Source organism: Panthera uncia, assembly GCF_023721935.1.
Source record: "Panthera uncia isolate 11264 chromosome C1 unlocalized genomic scaffold, Puncia_PCG_1.0 HiC_scaffold_3, whole genome shotgun sequence".
NCBI classification, from domain to species: domain Eukaryota; kingdom Metazoa; phylum Chordata; class Mammalia; order Carnivora; family Felidae; genus Panthera; species Panthera uncia.
This window is the reverse complement of record NW_026057584.1, coordinates 55,677,904-55,696,950: the sequence shown is the minus strand read 5'-3', so window position 1 is coordinate 55,696,950 and position 19,047 is coordinate 55,677,904. Positions and strand designations below refer to the sequence as shown.

At 39.1% G+C, this 19,047-nt stretch overlaps 1 long non-coding RNA gene across 1 annotated transcript in view; it reads right to left on the bottom strand.

Annotated features, from left to right (window-relative positions):
• The window catches only part of LOC125911815 (uncharacterized), a 41,787-nt gene that overhangs the window by 20,920 nt on the left and 1,820 nt on the right, over positions 1 to 19,047 (bottom strand). The window contains exon 2 of the long non-coding RNA XR_007454468.1: positions 13,984 to 14,071. This is a non-coding gene — a long non-coding RNA (uncharacterized LOC125911815). The remainder of the gene's footprint in view (positions 1 to 13,983; positions 14,072 to 19,047) is intronic.

Sequence of the window (19,047 nt, the reverse complement as noted above, 5' to 3'; positions counted from 1 at the left end):
CACCCCAATATCATACACTATTCTGATTACAATTTATTCTATTTTGCTCTTCAATCTGAGAGATTTATTATATCTTTTGAGAAAGTAGTTAGTGACTTCTTTTAACCCCTTAACTCACACATCAAATTAAATAAAACATAATTAGCATCTAAATTTCACACCACTTTGGAAAGCCAATTCTGAGTTTTAAGAAATGAATTGCCTGTAAGTTGAAAGAATCAAATGAGGAAAGATTTGAAAGCACAAAAAATAAGCCTGTAAGGCTTGAGGCCACCAGAAGAGAAAGCTCTGGTACAGGTGTCCCACATCACCATGCATGGTGAGCTGTACTGACTCCTCATGGAGAATTTTCACTACAAAACTGCTAATAAAGGAAGCAACTCAATATTATACCTTCAATGTTTAAGGCATCTTACTACAAATATACTTGGCAGGTTATGGCCTTTATTTCAGAAATTTAAAGCTTCAGGGCCACCAGGGTGGCTTACTCGGTTAAACCTCTGATTTCAGCTCAGGGCATGATCTTGTGGTTTGTGAGTTCAAGCCCCTCATTGGGTGAACTCGAGCCCTGCATTGGGTGAACTTGAGCCTCACTTTGGGTGAGCCCCACTTCTCTCTCCCCATCTTTCTCTCTCTCTCTCTCTCTGGCCCCTCATGGGATTCTCTTCCCCCCCCTTCCCCCCTCCCCCGCCCCTCACTCACTTGCACACCCTTTCTCTCAAAAATTAATTAATTAATTAAAATATAATTTTTGTCACATTAGCTAACATATAGTGTATACAGTGTAGTCTTGGCTTCAGGAGTAGATTCCCATGATTTATCACTTACATACAACACCCAGTGTTCATCCCAACAAGTGCCCTCCTCAATGCCCCTCACCTATTTCCCTGCTCCCCAAGCCCCCACCCCCATCAACCCTTAGTTTGTTCTTTGTATTTAAGAGTCTCTTATGGTTTGCCTCCCTCTATGTTTGAACTTCTTTTTTCTTCCCTTCCCCTATGGTCTTCTGTTAAGTTTCTCTAAAAAATATTAGAAATTTAAAGCTTCCATGGGATGGCATCTAAATTCTGCACAGAGGCCCAGGGCAGCCAAAGCTATTATTACTTCTACTGTCTGTGCAGAAGAGCCATGAAGAGAGATGAGGGTGAGTGGCTCACCAAATGAGACGTTTATCTCACTCTATCTCTGTTTCTGTTCAGATTCAGAGTCCTCTTCCAGTCTTACTATTAGCCATATGACCTTAGGAAAATTACTTAGCTTCTCTGACCCACAGTGTCCTACTCTCTAAAATGGAGATAATAGACCTACCTATGACCAATAAAAAAGATTAACTGAAACAATTTGCAAACATTTTTGGCAACTAGTGGGCTCTTTAAGCAAGTTTCTAGCCACCTCCTACCTTTTAAATATAGGTGGAAAGGAGAAGTCACACTGCTTCCTATCTTATTATCTTTATTGCCTAGAAATTCAAACTCACAGCAGAGGAAATAGAGCAAAATCTAATGTTGAAATCGACAGAGAGCCAAGAATGGAGGAAATGGCTGTATTGTTCTGACCTGAGAATTATTTAACTCCAGTGAAACAGATTCTCAAAGGAATAAGCAAGAATTCTTAAAATGTTTAGATTTTTAAATTTTTTTACTATTTAAGAATTTGACTTTGTGGGGGCACCTGGGTGGCTCAGTCGATTAAGCATCAGAATCCCGCTCAGGTCATGATCTCATGGTTTGTGGGTTCAAGTCCCACATTGGGCTCTGCGCTGACAGCTTGGAGCCTGCTTTGGATCCTCTGTCTCTGTCTCTGTCTCTCACAAAAATAAATAAACATAAAAAAAAAAAAAGAATTGGACTTTGTGAATGCTTTTTATTTTATGTTTTTTTAATCCCCCAACCTGCAAAGGTTGAGAGAGCTCTATAAGACTTTTTAAAAAATGTTTATTTATTTATTTAAAAAAATTTTTTTAACGTTTATTTATTTTTGAGACAGAGAGAGACAGAGCATGAACAGGGGAGGGCCAGAGAGAGAGGGAGACACAGAATCTGAAGCAGGCTCCAGGCTCTGAGCTGTCAGCACAGAGCCTGACGCGGGGCTGGAACTCACAGAGCGTGAGATCATGACCTGAGCCAAAGTCGGACACTTAACCGACTGAGCCACCCAGGCGCTCCAAAAATGTTTATTTATTTTGAGAGAGAGAGAGAGAGAGAGAGAGCGAGCACAAGCAGAGGACAGGCAAAGAGAGAGAGGGAGACACAGAATCCAAATCAGGCTCCAGGCTCTGAACTGTCAGCACAGATGACAGCTATGGCCTCGAACCCACAAACAATGAGATCATGACCTGAGCCGAAGTCAGATGCTCAACCAACCAAGGGACCTAGGAGCCCCCTATGAATGCTTTTTAGAAACAATCGTTGCTCCACATTTTAAGGGATACTTTAATGACACCCTTGGACTTGGCTCACGCTACCATGTAAAAAAATGTATTGGCTAGAATGTGTTATTCTTGGCAACTAAAAATAGCCTGCTGTCTGTCCTTTCCATCTCTATGTTGAAAGACTCCTTCCAGTTCTGAAAGGTGTGTGGTCATTAAAGCATGAACAAAACTGAAATGTTTGGGCCTAAGGACTTTAGCTTGAGGACTTCAGAACACATGTTTCTTATAGCTGAGATGGCGCCTTGTCCATCATGGCATTGCAAATATTAATAAATATAGAAATAAGCTTTTTGTTATCAAATAGCATACTGTTCAAAACTTAATTATAAGACTAAAGGAAGTTTTTCAAATTTGTCTCCATAGAAAATCTCAACATTAGTGATGTATTTAATGTCTATTTATATTTTTGAGCCACAACTAATTATGAATATAGGAGAATCACTTAAAAGTTGTTTTTCCTATAACAGAAACCAGAAACATGGTCACTTCTTATTTCATATCTGTGAATACTGTGATTCAGATAATACAAATTTAAAAAATCTATCAGGTAATAATTATGGGGTAAATGAACAAAGCTTTATTGATAAAGGTGAGGCCTCATTTGAGTTTTGTTTCCTCTCTAAAAAGTGCTTCATTTTATGTAGTCCCAGATTTTTCTTATTCCTTTTTGTTACCTCAATAGTGTTTTATATCAATAATTAGAAGGGTAAATTATGGTATAAATTAATGAGGGAGTTGGACTACATAATTTCTAATATTTCCTCCAGGTCTAATATTCTATGTTCTATTATAAGAATATTTCATAAAGAAAGTTAGAGGTGAATAACATCATCATAGAAACATGAACTAAGTGAAATGCCTGAGGGGTAGAATCCTTTCTCAAATCCAATCAGGCAATTTCTTTTTGATGGGTTTGAATATATATTTGGAACTTCATTATTATAGATTATAGTAACTCAAAAGAAATGAGGTCCCTAGAGAGTAAGCAACATACTCACAGTTACAAGTCAACTCAGTGCAGTGTTAAAATGATCAAATATGAAGAGAAAAATATTTCAATAACATTTTTAGATTTTATCTGCCTGTCTTCATTTTGGCTACTGCAACAAATACTACACAGTAGGTGACTTGAACAACAACCATTCATTTCTTACAGTTCTGGAGACTGGGGAGTCCAAGATCAAGGTGCCAGCAGATCTGGTATCTGGTGAGAGCCCTCTTCCTCGTTTGCAGATGGCAGCAATATTGCCAGATCCTCACATGGCAGAGAAGAAATCATCTCTTTCATACCAGTATTGCTCCTACAAAGTGTTGAAGCTCCAACTGAACATCATAAAATCTAGCTCGCATACAAAGAGAAAATGTCAAGGAGTATGAAAATGTAGTAATTGTTACTATTTTCAAATGTCATTGATCTCCGGTTTGCTTCACTTGTCATCTCCCATTTTCTTTGCTGTGATGAATAAGACTGATCTTTAACATCCAGGAGCCCTAAGGCCAAGGTTGATGGATCAAAGATAGCTACCTGAGGTAAAATAGTCCACTGGCCTCCCTGTATCACATCATATTCTGTCTCTCTCCCCTCATTCTTACCCCTCTCAAATATTTTGATCAGACACCTAAAGCCTGAAGGTAGCTATGCTGATTAGGTCATACAAACTTGGAGGCTGTCTGCTATTTTGGGAACATGTGCATTAATGTGCTGGCTACATGAAAGAGGAAAATGGAGTAGATGGGCTAAGAGAAAGGAAGAGGAGACACCGCTTGGCCCCAGCGAGACAGAAAAAGGAAGAATATGGATTTCTTGGTTCCTGATAGCTTCAGTTATAGTCTGATTTCCCATGAAGCCTGACTATGTTTGATTTTGTGAGGTCTTTACTATTACATGTCCCCACCCCTTTTATTTGAATTAATTAGAGTAGATTTCTCTTCCTTACTTACAAAAAAGAAGCTGAAACAACTGAGGATATACCCCCAGTGAATGCCTGTAGGGCTGGCTTGACCTGGGATAGGGAGTTAAACAGAAAGCAACACTTGGAAGGACTTCATGGACCATCTAAGGTCTTGGTTTACAAAGTTTAATATTGCTAGTTTCCTGGGAACAATGGTATGAGTGCCCCGCCTGGAATTAACTAACCTGAAGTGCTTCCTGAAGGCAGACTGGGTGACCCAGGAAGACTGAGGAAGCAGAGAGCACCCACCAGCTGGAGCTTACCCACCCTATCAGCTACACCATGCTAACAATATTTTACCTTTCAGTAAACAGCAGTACTCACTGAAGGAGAGTCAGTTTTCTAAATTTAGGGATTTAACCCTAATTATCGACAGTTCTAACTTTAACGGTTACACCAGTATGTGGCCAGTTTGTCTTTGTTACGTATTATAAGGTCTAGACTAAGAAATGTGTAATTCCAAAACTGGGAAATCAAGGTCATTTTTTTGGAAAAGAAGAAAAAGCTCAAAATTATTTCAAATTGAGGAATCAAAATATGTGACAATTCTTCCTCAGATACATGGAAGTAAGTGTTCTGAACATGTTAGCACATTCTGAGGTGCTTCATGCCAAATGGTTTATTAAGCTGCTTGGGTCACTGCTTAGGTGTTTTGAACCTTCCTTTCTCCCTTCCCCCCAAAATATTTTTATTGCTCTATTATCTAATAACAATAAGTTTCTGATTTTCTTTTTTTTCAGTGTTGATTTATTCTGAGAGAGAGACAGCAGGCGAATGTGGCAGAGAGACAGGAAGAGAGGACCCAAAGCAGATCCACACTGACAGCAGACAGCCCACCGTGGGGCTCCAACTCACCAACCATGAGATCATGACCTGAGCTGAAGTTGGATGCTTAACTGATTAACAATCTAGTACATCTGAGAGTATTTAAAATATTATAACTACAGCTTCAAAAGACCACGGTAGTATTTGGACTGAGCAGTATTCACAGTCAATATTGCAAGCCTGAAGTAAACACACAGCATATGCTGGTTAGCACGCTCTGTGAATAAGCTATATGGTATGTAAACAAATCCAGAGCTGTATTATCATTAGAAAGTCAAAATGGTTAGTCCTACCAGAAGGAGTTTGCTTATGCCTTGCAAAAAGGAAAGGGGGTGGGGGGGGGGGGAAGAAGACGTTCAGGGTTGTATTTACTTTCTCCCTACAAAACTTTGTCCCTAGTGTATTTCTTATAATGTCCAATTTCTTACTTGTGGTCCTGTTTGTTCTCTTATGCTCACTCCCAAAAGCAATCTGAATTGCACCTTGTTTTCTTCTTACAGTTTTGTGACTGTCATAATTGCTACAAGGGACTAACTGAAAGCACAGATCTGTCATATACACTGCAGAATAACATTGTTTGGATTTAATGTTGCTCAACTGTAAAAATAACTCATTAACTCAACCTTCATCCCATTTGTGCCTGTCATTTGGTATGGATTTAAGGTCATTTCCATTGCGTGAACTGATAACACAACCGAAAGCATATTTATTCGCCTGCTAACTTTTGAAAGGATTGTAGGTTACCACCATCTAAATCATGCTAGATCAATGCTGATGAAGAATCAATAAATACCTATTTCCTTAGCCTAAGTCAATTCCTTATAGCTCCATTTTTTTAGCAATTTTCTCCATTTTGTTCTGAGACATAATAATAACATTAATATATAATAGCTAACTTTGAGTTTTTCTATATAACATGTTTTAATTAAATTAATCCTTACAAGAAACTTATAAAAACCTTGTAAAAACCCAAAATAGGATCACTTGTAAGAACTCTGAAATAATAGGAGAGACACTAACAGAGCAGTAGGGATTAAGTAGATAGCATCTCAAATGTCGTTGTTGTTATTTGTAAACACAGGCAAATAATCTCAATTTGGTAGGACTAACCATATTGAACTTTACAATGATTACATATCTCTGGTCTTGTTTACATCCTGTAATCTTGTAATATGAAGAAGGTTCTAGTATTTAGTACCTCCTTTCATATAGGAAAGTTACAGAGATAGGAAGGGGTAGTGCTGAGGTTCAAAACTACATAGTCTGGCTCCCAAATCCTTGCTGTAAATCACAAATTAAATGGCAGATCAAAGCAGAGTTCCCTTACAAATTGAAGGGATCATCCACACTTTCTCCTGCTGCTGCTCACCAGAGCCCATTCCCTCAGCAGGCCAGAGGTCCAGGTCCTATATTAGAGGTTCTGATTAAGGTCTTTCCAATTCCCCTTAATCCTACCTCTAGACTCTTGAGGCAGCATGATGAAGAAGGGTATCCACCAGGCTCCCTTCCCTCCTGGGACTCATTTTCTGAAGAAGCCATTTCACATACAATTTACGGTGAAGATGGGACAGGACTAGTCTTAGCCAAAATGCTAAGATAGAGAACTTTTGGTACCTTCTCAGCCAACAAAACCCATTTGCCAGCCTCTCGGTTATTTGGAACTATCCTATTTTGACACTCAGTTCCCTCACAAGGGCTGCCTTTGGGCTGCTGAGAGCCCTCACAAAGGCCCTCCACTCAGCACTGCCCTCCATCTTGGAAGTCTCATTCTTCAAACTACCTCTCTTTCTGTTGTAGAAAGTTCTAGTTATTCCTCAATATCTGTGTCTTCCTTCTTCCATAATGACAGAGCTCCTGATTCCTGGCTCCCTTGCAGTTAGTTATGGCCATGTGAGTTTTGCCCACTAGGGTAAGAACATACATTGTATGTGCAGTTTACAGGAAATGTCCTTAAAGGAAGGTGAAGTACCCTTCATTCCCCCTTTCATTTTGCTGCAAATGAAATTGGCTGCAACGTAGATTAAATTTCTAGGGTGAAGTATAGCAGATAACAAGACTGAAGGAGCCTACATCTCCTAGTCTTATTGAATGCCATGACAGATTTGGACTGACAACCTTGAGAACTAAAAAAAGACTTCTGGAATATGATGGAGAAACAAATTTCTACCTCACTTACTCTTATCTGGAGTATTTTTGTTACTTGCAGGCAACCTTAACATAACTATTCCCCTTTTTTACTACTGAGTACAAAGACTTGTGGCTTTGTTAATATAAACACAAGAGTAGCCTCTCTATACACCACAGAACTTTAGGTGCTGGTTCCTTCCGATTCAGCCAGCGAATACTAAAAGGATTTGGAAAAATCCTTTCTTGAGATAAAAACTCAGCATGCAAGCCTACTGACATTCATACTACTATTTTGCTTTTAGAAGTTGAATATCATGTAGCTTTTTCTTTTGTGTCCTTTCCATCTCAAATCCTAATTTCCCAGTTCTGCCAGCTAGATCCACACTTCTGCCAACTAGAGCAAAGATTGCATTCTAAGGAAAGCAAAAGAGAAGGGCACTATAAATGGTTTTCAAAGTGTTATCCCTTTTAAGTTACTTGAAGGAAAAGAGTTAAGTCTTGTTCCTTTGCATTCCTCATGCCATATTTCCCATCCACATAGCCACCAGAGTTCATCTTTTAAAAATGACATAGGGCACCTGGGTGGTTCAGTTGGTTAATTGTCCCACTCTTAATTTCAGCTCAGGTCATGATCTCACAGTCCTGAGACAGAGCCCCACGAAGGGCTCCACACTGAGCACGGAGTCTGCTTGGGATTCTCTCTCCCCCTGTCCCTCCTTTGCTCATGCACACAGTGCGCTCTCTCAAAATAAGTAAATGAACTTTTTTTTTTTTTTTTTTTTTTAATGACAGACAAGCTCATAGAGACAGAAAGTAGATTTGAGATTATCAGGGCTGGGAGGAGGGTGGAACAGGAAGGGGAGTTATGGTTTAATGGTTCCAGAGTTCCTCTTTACAGTAGTAGATAAATTTTGGAAATAGCAGTGATGGTTATACAACATTGTGAATGTAATTAATGTCACTGAATTGTACACTTAAAAATAGCTAAAATGGGTAGGGGGGGAGTGCCTGGGTGGCTCAGTTGGTTAAGCATCCAACTATAGCTCAGGTCATGATCTCACAATTCTTGAGTTTGAACCCCACATTGGGCTCTGTGCTGATAGCTCAGAGCCTGGAGCCTGCTTCAGATTCTGTGTCTCCCTCTCTCTCTGCTCCCCCCACCACTCGCATCCTGTCTTTCTCTCTCTCTCAAAAATAAACATTTTAGAAAATAGCTAAAATGGTATATTTTATGTTGTATATATTTTACCACAGTGAAAATAAAGTGCCAGAAAAAAATGTCTATTAAGGGAATAAAGAGAATGATGCCCACCCTTAAGCCTTATAATAATCTGCCTCTTCCCATACCTACTTCTTTTTATTCTATTTTCTAATTCTTATGTATACTTCTGGAGGTTAAGGAATGTAAGACACACTGCCATGGTAACCAGCATATTTTGTTTGCTTAGCTGAATAATTGTAAATAAAATCACTTCTCTTGGTACATGGTTTTATCTATATTCAATGATGTGGGCACAAGGAGAAGTTACTTTTTTATTAATTTAAATTTTAGTTAGTCAACATACATTGCAATATTGGTTTCAGGAGCAGAATTCAGTGATTCATCACTTACATACAACATAAGTGCCCTCCTTAAGGAGAAGTGACTTCTTAGTAGCCCACACCAAGATTCCGTTTACAGAGAGAGACTTTGAGCAGAACTCTAAGGTGAAAGAGAACCAGAGATTGGGACCAACACCACTTTAGCTACTCCATGTAACAAAGCAGAGAGAGAACACCTGAATTACATGTAAGCCTGTGAAACCTACATCCTTGTTTAGCTTACATATTATTTGTTCTCTAAGAGTATGTATAATTTATATAGTGTATAGGATTAGCAGAATCCCTTTCATATTTTGTCTCCAGGAGATAATTTAACTAAATGAAGAAATCCCAAAGCTCCATTTTAGGAAAACTGAAGTATGAAAATGTTCTTGGTGGGAAGCACATGACACTAGATCCCAGGATATTAACTAAGGCAATGATAGTAAATGGACCAGATGAACCAGAAGAAAGGGAAATACAGGGAAATGAAAATGAGCACATAAAACAAAAGGATTTAAATGCATGTGGGAATCTAAGTAAATAAAATGAAAAGAGATAGGGGGATGACTGAAAAGACTGGCAGTCTTAAGTGTCTTCCATTCTTCAATCCCTCACAGAGAGTTATTTAAATGTCCTCCATCAAATATGTCTTGAGCATTACTACATTTGCAGAAACATGAAAGCATTTTTCCATTCTTCTATAAGAGAGGAGATTGCATAACTCAGGGTAATTTAATCTTCTCTACCTTCTACGCGTTCACAGCCGTATACTGATAAGATTGTAGCCAGGGCCAGAGAGATAGGTAGCAGAATAGGAAGTAGCTATTATGGTGGTGACTTATGAAAAGAGCCTCTGTCCAAAACCAATTCCTCCACTGACTTGCCTCCATGACTCAAATTCCCACCCTTGGAAAATGTTTGCTTTAGGTTAAGTATTATTGTCACAAGAAATTTTCTTAAGATGTAGCTTTCCTTTGGGATAGTTACAATAACCCCAAGCTGTGGGATTTGTTGTCAGCGGGAGCTCAGAAGACCATGGAAGGAACGAGGTGCAGGACAGCTGGATTTCCAAATGTATGCTCTCTCAACATCTCACACAGAAGTCTCTTGTCACTATACATATTACAAGGCATATTTAAAAAAAATTTTTTAGAGATTTATTTTCTTTATGTTTATTTATTTATTTATTGTGAGACAGAGAGAGAGTGTGTGTATGTGTGTGTGTGTGTGCGCACCTGCACACTCATGAGCTGGGGAGGGGCAGAGAGAGAGGGAGAGAATCCCAAGCAGGCTCCACACTGTCAGCACAGGGGCCCAACATGGGGCTAGATCTCATGAACTGTGAGATCATGACCTGAGCCGAAATCAAGAATCAGATGCTTAACACACTAAGCCACCCAGGCACTCCAAGGCATATTAAAATTTTCGTATTTTGAGCAAAAGTCTATTCAAATGGGACAGTGTCCAATCTAGCAAAAAGAAAGGTGCTCCAAAGAGCTGTACAAAATGAAAGACTTTTATATTGGCAGGAGGGAGCAGACATGAGGAAGTTATACCAGGCAAAAGAACGGGTTGGTTATCACAAGGTTACCTTCCTTTAACGGATGGCAGGGGCCTATGTTACCTAAATAGTGCTGATCAGATGATTCCTGATCGACTGGTTTAGGAGTCCATTTCTGCTTGAGTGAAACTGCGATCAAGTCTTGGATTGGTGGGAGAATTTAGCCTAAACAACTCCATTTCAGGTCTATTGTCTTATTTTTAACAACATACTTTCCTCATTTAATGTCCCATATTGCTACTGATAACTATTTCCCTTTAAATTTTTTTAAATTAGTGTTTGTTTGTTTATTTATTTATGTGATCTCTACACTCAATGTGGGGCTTCAATTCACGACCCAGGCGAGATCAAGAGTTGCACGGTCTATTTACTAAGCCAGTCAGGTGCCCCGCACATTTAATTTTAATTAATTATATTTGGGTTATATTCTCTTGACTCTTCCTACACAAACACATAGACAACTCTTAATTTACAAACAAGTAAAACACTCACATACTAATTTCAGCCTCCTGATGCAGATAAATTCTGAAAAGCAATAGAGCTTTTGGTGAATCTTGGGCTGTGAATGTGAAAGAAGGGATGATTCCCCAGTTCAGGATGAGCCTAGGCTGGCTGACTTTAAGGACAATCTTGCTGGCTCACATACATATCAGCCACTTTCTCCCTTTCCTCATCCCCCAATCTTTCCACATATTGCCTAAAATTCCACCCTCTCCAGTTTGTTCTGATTAATACAATTCAAATGCACCTAAGAGAGAATTCAAGTAAACTCTTTAAGATTAGTGCCAGCCTGGGGCACCTGGCTGGCTCAGTCAATAGAGCATGTGACTTGATTTTGAGGTTGTGAGTTCGAGCCCCAAGTTGGGTATAGAGATTACTTAAAAATAAAAAATCTTTTTTTTAAATGTTTGTTTATATTTGAGAGGGAGAAAGGCAGAGAGAAAGGGAGATGGAGGGTCCAAAGCAAGCTCCATAATGACAGCAGAGAGCCATGAGATCATGACCTGAGCTGAAGTTAGACACCCAACTAACTGAGCCACAAGACGCCCCCCAAAATAAAAAATCTTAAGGGAAAAAAAAAAAAAAAGACTAGTGGGGCATGACACAAAGGACATAGAAGCCAACTTTGGGGCAATTTACATATCAAAAGGAATAATGACTGCAACTGATTATAAAACATTTAATAAAAAAAAACCAAGGTAATGTGACTATAGAAGAGAATTTCCTTATTTCTAGCTCATGCAGGCTAAAGTACTAAGGGAAAAGTATCATGTTTGTAATCTATTTCCATACAAAAACAAAAAATTATGGCACATGGTCAATTGTTGAATATAGTTGGTAGGTATAAAAGGTGATTTTTGTATGGTTCTTTTGACTTTTCTGTATTTTTTTTAAATTTCTGTAGGAGCACCTGGGTGGCTCAGTCAGTTAAGCATCTGACTTCGGCTCAGATCATAATCTCTCAATTTCCTGAGTTTGAGATCCACATCGGACTCTGCACTGACAGTGTGGAGCCTGCTTGGGATTCTTTCCCTCTCTTTCTGCCCCTCCCCAACCCCCCATTCTCTCTCACACACAAAATAAATAAATAAACTTTCTTTTTGGAAAAGAAGGTGAGAGAGAGAGCACGAGCACGAGCAGCACCTGATATGAGGCTTGAACTCACTAACTGTGAAATCAAGACCTGAGCAGAAACCAAGAGCCGGATGCTTAACCAACTAAGCTATTCAGGCGCCCCCCAAAAGCCTTTAAAAAAATAAATAAAATTTCTATAATAAAAAGATACATAATAAATATATATAAACTCTACCCCCAGTTTATTTCAGTTCATGCTGGGTGGAATGTGAATTGCAGCTGGGTTGTCTCCCTTAAAGACCTGAGGCTTTCCAAATCCCTCCCATGCAGTGGAGTGCCAAATAGGCACTGTGTTCTTTTGTAAGTACACTTGTGCATTTTATCTCATTTAATGCTATCTCATTTAACCCTTTAAAGAATATATCACTATTTCCACAGCTACTAAGTATTAGAAGCTGGATCTGCTGACTCAAAAGCTCACCTTCCATCTTCTTTCAACTACCTAGCATCAAATCCCACAAAAAGTCTCCTATTTTCTATATTTTATTTCTAGCCAAGGTGTTTTCTCACTTTCCTGTATTAATGTAAGATGTGGCATCTACCACAGTTTCCTTCTTTACGCCAAGTCCTACTGTCATCATGGATAAATCCAGCGTTCATGCCTAACTAACCTAATAGTCTGGTGTCACATTTCCCTGACTGTAACATTTGGCTTCCATTTGGACAATCACAAAGACTTGAAAGACAACCAAGAGCCAGGGCAGGGCTGAATGATAAGGTTCATCTCCTATGTAAGACTATTCCCTCAAGACTGGGAGAGGTGACAAGAGTTAAGAAAACTGAAGAAACAAAAATATGTTAAAAAAAAAAAAAAAAGGACAAGATAAAACTCCCAAAACAGACCTTAATTAACAAAGGTAAGTGCTTTACCTGACAGAGTTCAGAGCAATCCTGTAAAAATTGAAGCCTCAAAACTATCAAATGGTTTCTCCTGTCACAGTAAAAACCAAAATTCTTAACAATTTCCTACAAGTCCTTCATGATCACATCTCTTACTACCTCTGATCTTACTCCAGTTCTCTTCTCCACACTCACTCTGCTTCTACCCAAGAGCTTCCTTGCTCAAACACTCCAGACAAGAAAGAGAAAACCAGGGGCTCAAGATGGAGTCACTTGCCCCAGGACAGCAAATCAAGACTTAATTGCAGTTTCAACTTCTCCAGGAGTGGAATTTTAAGCCAATCAATCTGGAAATTTTCTGGTAGGCACCAGAGACTGTCACATGGGTCCTCTCCATCTCCCCCTAAAGGAGGAAGATATGGTACTTTACCTAATAAAACACCTTCCCCCATATCCCCAGTCCTTCCTCCTAGGGGAAGGTTACCTTGCCAGAAACAACTCTTTTCTTTTGCTAATAACTTCTTGCCCCATCCTCCTTCCTATAAAAGCCTTCCAGTTTGTACAACTCCTCAAAAGAGGCTCCTCTACTTGCTAGGTGAGAGGCTCCCCAGTTCGACCTTTAAAATTTACTCAGTTGAATTTTTCTTTTTAACAAGGGTCTCTGCACTTGCTATTTTCTATTCCTATAGAATTTATTTTGTTTGTTGTCTGCTCCCCTCAGTTTGAATGTAAGCTCCATAAATGTTGTCTTCTCTCTCTCTCTCTCTTTCGTGTGAGGTATCCCTAGCACCTAAAATATTTTTAGGCATATGGCTGGTGCTCAATAAATATTTGTTGAGTGAACAAATGAACCAATGAAAAGCTCACTTGTCCAATCTTAAACCAATAAATATAGCTTAGAGGTGTCATCAGCAAGACCCCCAATGACCCCCACTACTTCACAAGAATGTTAACCTTATCTTTTACAGGCAAACAACAGGAAGAGCTCCTGCTGGCCCAGACAAGTTTGAGTTCAACCAATGACTCACCTGCACAGATGGACCTCTGCAGAAGAGCCATGGAGTGTTGAACAGTTACTTCTACTTCATTAGAGGAGATAAGTGTTAAAATGTCCACCTAAGGAGGAGCACAAACCTTACATCACATACCATGCATGTATAGTCATGTTTCCTAAGTATGTATGCATGACCTTAGGCTCACCTCTACATAGGATGACAAAACTCTTCTTTCTGAATATTTACCCTAATCCTAAATAAAAGGAACACACTCACCCTTGCTTGGGGAGCACACTTTGGAAGTTATTCCCTGTGATCTCCTTATTTGTTGCAAATAAAGTTTCTTTTGTGTGACAACACCATTTGGTGTAGTCTTTGTAACTCACCAAGGAGCAAACTCCTTAGTTCAGTGACAAAGGGATACAATGTTCCAATTGGCCAGGCCTAAATTACATGCTGCCCCTGTGGTCAGGGATGGTATCAGTTCTTGCTGAACCATGTAGTCTGAGAATGAGAAGTGGGTAGTTCCACAGGAAAATCAGAGTGCTATTACTAGAAGGGAACTGGATGCTAGATAGGTGAAATCACAGATATTCATTCCAGAAGATGTGACAAGGGAAACACAGGGAAGTCGTTTGTGAAAAACCTATTACAAAGATTTTAGCTTTTTCAAATTTCCAAGTTGGGACCTGAGAAAGAACATAATCACTGTGCATGATTCATTAATACTTCTAGTATCAAATTACCTCCTCATACTTTAAATCACCCACCTATGGGGTGTGCCTGGTGTATGTGTGTGTATGTGCGTGTGTGTTGGGGAAGAGGGTGTGATCTATCCTATCATCTCAACACACTCATCAGAACTGGCCACTGGGAGAAGATATTGTCAAATGAGAGATAGGGTAAAGGGTTAGTATCCCAAAATCTATAAAGAACTTATGAAAACTCAACACCCAAAAAACAAATCATCCAGTGAAGAAATGTGCAAAAGACATGAACGGACACTTTCCCAAAGAAGACATCCAGATGGCTAACAGACACATGACAAGATGCTCAACATCGCTCATCATCGGGGAACTACAGATCAAAACCACAATGAGATACACCTCACACCTGTCAGAATGGCTAAAATTAACAACTCAGGAAATAACAGATATTGGCAAGGATGCAGAGAAAGGGGAACAGTTTTGCACTGCTGATGGGAATTGCACTGCTGCTGGTGCAGCCATTCTGGAAAACAGTATAGACGTTCCTCAAAAAACCTGGGTGGCTCAGTCAGTTAAGCATCTGACTTCAGCTCAGGTCATGATCTCACCATTCATGAGTTTTAGCCCCATTTTGGGTGAACTCAAGCCCTACTTCAGATGAGTTTGAGACCCACTTCAAGTAAGCACAAGCCCTGCTTCAGGTGAGTCACGCTTTTCTCTCTTTCCCTCTCTCTCTGTGTCTGTCTGCCCCTCATAGGAATCTCTTTCTCTCTCCCTCTCTCTCTGCCCCTTGGTCACTTGTGCCCTCTCTCTCAAAAAAATTTTTTTTTGTTTTAAAATAGAGCTACCCTACAACACAGCAATTGCACTACTAGGTATTTTCCAAAGGATATCAAAAATACTGATGCAAAGGGGCACATGCATCCCAATGTTTATAGCAGCACTATCAACAACAGCCAAATTATGTAAAGAGCCCAAATGTCCATCAACTGACTAATGGATAAAGAAGATGTGGTATATACACAATGGAATATTACTCAGCAATCAAAAATAATGAAATCTTGCCATTTGTAACAACATGGATGGAACTAGACTGCATTATGCTAAGGAAAATAAGTCAGTGAGAGAAAGATAAATATCATATGATTTCACTCATATGTGGAATTTAAGAAACAAAACAGATGAATAGAGGGGAAGGGAAGGAAAAATAAGATAAAAACAGAGGGAGGCAAACCATAAGAGACTCTTAAATACAGAGAACAAACTGAGGGTTGCTGGAGGGTTGGGTGGGGGGATGGGCTAAATGGGTGATGGGCATTAAGGAGGGCACTTGTTGGGATGAGCACTGGGTGTTATATGTAAGTGATAAATCACTAAATTCTATTCTTGAAATCATTATTACACTATATGTTAACTAACTTGGATTTCAATAAAAATTTAAAAAATTAAAAATTAAAAAAAATTGCTAAATAACAATCATTCCCCCCTCCCCCCACAAAAAAACTAAAAAACCAAAATTGACCACTACTTTAACCTCCCTGGGAAGTATATGCAAATTCCCTGAGGGTTCTCAGTATTATAAATCTTGTGTAAACAGAGGGAGAAGACAATGGAGGAAAGGACCAGAGAGGAGCTGAGAGAACCCTTAAGGGGAGAATCAACGTCCTAAATAAAGACAAGGTAGGAGAACACCAAAAAGGAGGGATAGACAGTAATACCAGTCCCTGGGTTAGGGAGGTATGCTATGGATTGAATGTTTGTGTTGCCTCCAAATTCATATGTTGGAACCCTAATCCCCAATGTGTTGGTAACCCCCAATGTGTTGGGAGATGGGGCCTTTAGGAGACAGTTAAGTCATTAAGGTATAGTCCTCGTGATGGGATGAATGTTCTTATAAAGAAGAAACGCAAGAGCTAGCTCTCTCTCTCTTCCAAGTGAGGACACAGCAAGAAGGCAGCCATCTGCAATCAGCAAGAGGGCTCTTACAAGAACCCACCCATACTGGCAGTCTGATAGACTTCCCAGTCTAAAACTGTGAAAAATAAATGTTTTTAATTCACTCAGTCTGTGGTATTTTGTTAAGCAGCCTAAACTAAGTCAAAGTTATGGTTATCCATACACGTTCATGTATTTTTGAGGCATCGATTAAGCCTAGAAGAAAATATAAATGGAGAGACACTAAGTTGTTGACTGTGGTTAAATCTATGTAATAGGATTTGTAGGGGAGAGAATTTTGTTTTGTGTTTTACTTTAAATACTCCTTATTTAAAAACCAAGATTTTAGAGAAATAAAACTATTATCATATTCTGAATATAGTGGTGGATGATAAAGCTTATAGTATGTTACACTTCCTCCTTTCTCAGAATTACATGTCCAAAATATTTTCATTCAATTTCCATTCTCTTTCTGTTCTGACTTTGTCATCATTTCCTGTTAATCTTGGAAAAAATCAATTCCTTGATCTGCATAATAGTTTTCTCATTCACAAAATGAGGCATGCAATCTAGGTAGGGCTTCCCAACTACTGCACTTTGGCCTGCTGGTGTCCTGGATGTGGGTTAAGAAACTGACTTCTCCTGCAACTGGGCAATTAAGAAGGGCCAGGGAGAGCCAGAGTCCTCTGGGCCAGTACTTCTGGCTGTGAGCAGCCTTGTTTAGGTCTCTTTAGGGCAGCCTGTGCAAAGCAGTCTGGGGTGTATCCTAAAGCAGCAGCAAGCACAGTGGACAACAACCAGCACTTACAGTTCTGTCGGATGTGCATGGCCAAGGAGATGCCTATCACTTGGGCATCCATATGCAAAGGACCTCACTGCCCATCAGTGACTGGAGATTTTGGAGCCAGTGCTCATATTTGTGATCCAGATATCCAAGGGTCACAACACACAGCCTCAGGGGTGGTCTGTTAGAGGGTGAAAGAGGACAGAGTGGGGTTTCTAGTGGGCTCAACTCCAGGCAATGCCCTTCATATCTGTCTTAACATATAGTGGTTATTTCTATCCCTTTGTAACAATGTACTCTTTTTCTGGTGCCCAGGCTAGCTGTTGACAATGCATGCATGTTCTGAAAGCTAGAGTTTCAATATGGAAATCCTGATATAAAAATATACTATTGGGTTCCAAATCCATTTTCATTATCTTATGAAATTGCAATATGACATTTGTCAGTAAAAGGGTTGTTATTCTTTGCATATAATTATAATTGTAAATTTTGAATGGTTGTATAAAATGGTTTTAAACATTCTATCACCCACTTATGTGATCAGAGTCCCTCACTGATAATTACTATTTGGAATATGAGAAGTTTATTATTAAGAAGTCTGGATCAGAAACTGCATAAAGCCACTTTGACCATAAAACCTAATGTCAAAATGTATTCACAGGATGATCTTTAATGATCAAGTTGATCATTAAAAAATGTGGAAAATTTTTATTTGAAAGATTTATTCTAATTTAATTTTTAATATATTCTCTAATGCATTATTACTTATTTTATAATTATATAAAGATAATGCTATGACTTTTTTTTTTTTTACCATCAGTTAGATGCCTCCAAATCTCTTCTTTTATGTTACTAGTTTGCTGTGCAAAAATTATCCTTTTCTGTATGTGTTATGATATGAAAGATGTTGAGAATCCCTGATATAATTTCTTTATAAAGTGTGTCTGCCATCTCATCTTACCCTAGGACCTTGTCCCCTGCTTCCCACACCATATAGTTTCTTTCTCTCTTTCTCACATTTCAAAGAGTGCCAGGGCTACAGTGTACAGTGGCCAAGGTTTAAGTCTGTATCCAACAGGGTCAAGTACTCCAGCATGGATATTTGTATGAGATACTATGTGGCTCCAGGGCTGGAGGGTAAACTTAGACACAAGCATAACAAATAGCTAATGTCGAAAAATCACTTAACAGCAAACCTGGATAAATCCAAAGAGAGGAATCCATATTTACTCAAGGACAAAAGACGTGAATGAATGTACTGACATATATTCTTGGATGGAAGTACTTAATACCCCATCCCCCATAATTTCTCATATGAATATAAGAATTTAATACAATTAAAAAAAGAATAATAGCAAATTATGATTATCATTACTAATTAGAAGTAACTTGGTTAGCAAACACCTAGACAAACATGCCCTATGGTAAAGCCAAGTGATCAGTTTTTTTTTTTGTTTTTTTCCTAAGTAAGCTCAATGCCCAATGTGGGGCTTGAACTCGTGACCCTGAGATCAATAATCACATGCTGTACCCACTGAGCAGGCCAGGCGCCCCAAGTGATCAGTCTTCTTGATGACCTTTGCAGTGGCTCTTAGGTATCTTGGTGTAGACACTACCTTCCTAAGTGAAGAAGTCTTTAACTTTGTGTTTTTCTTTTTTTTAATTTTTTTT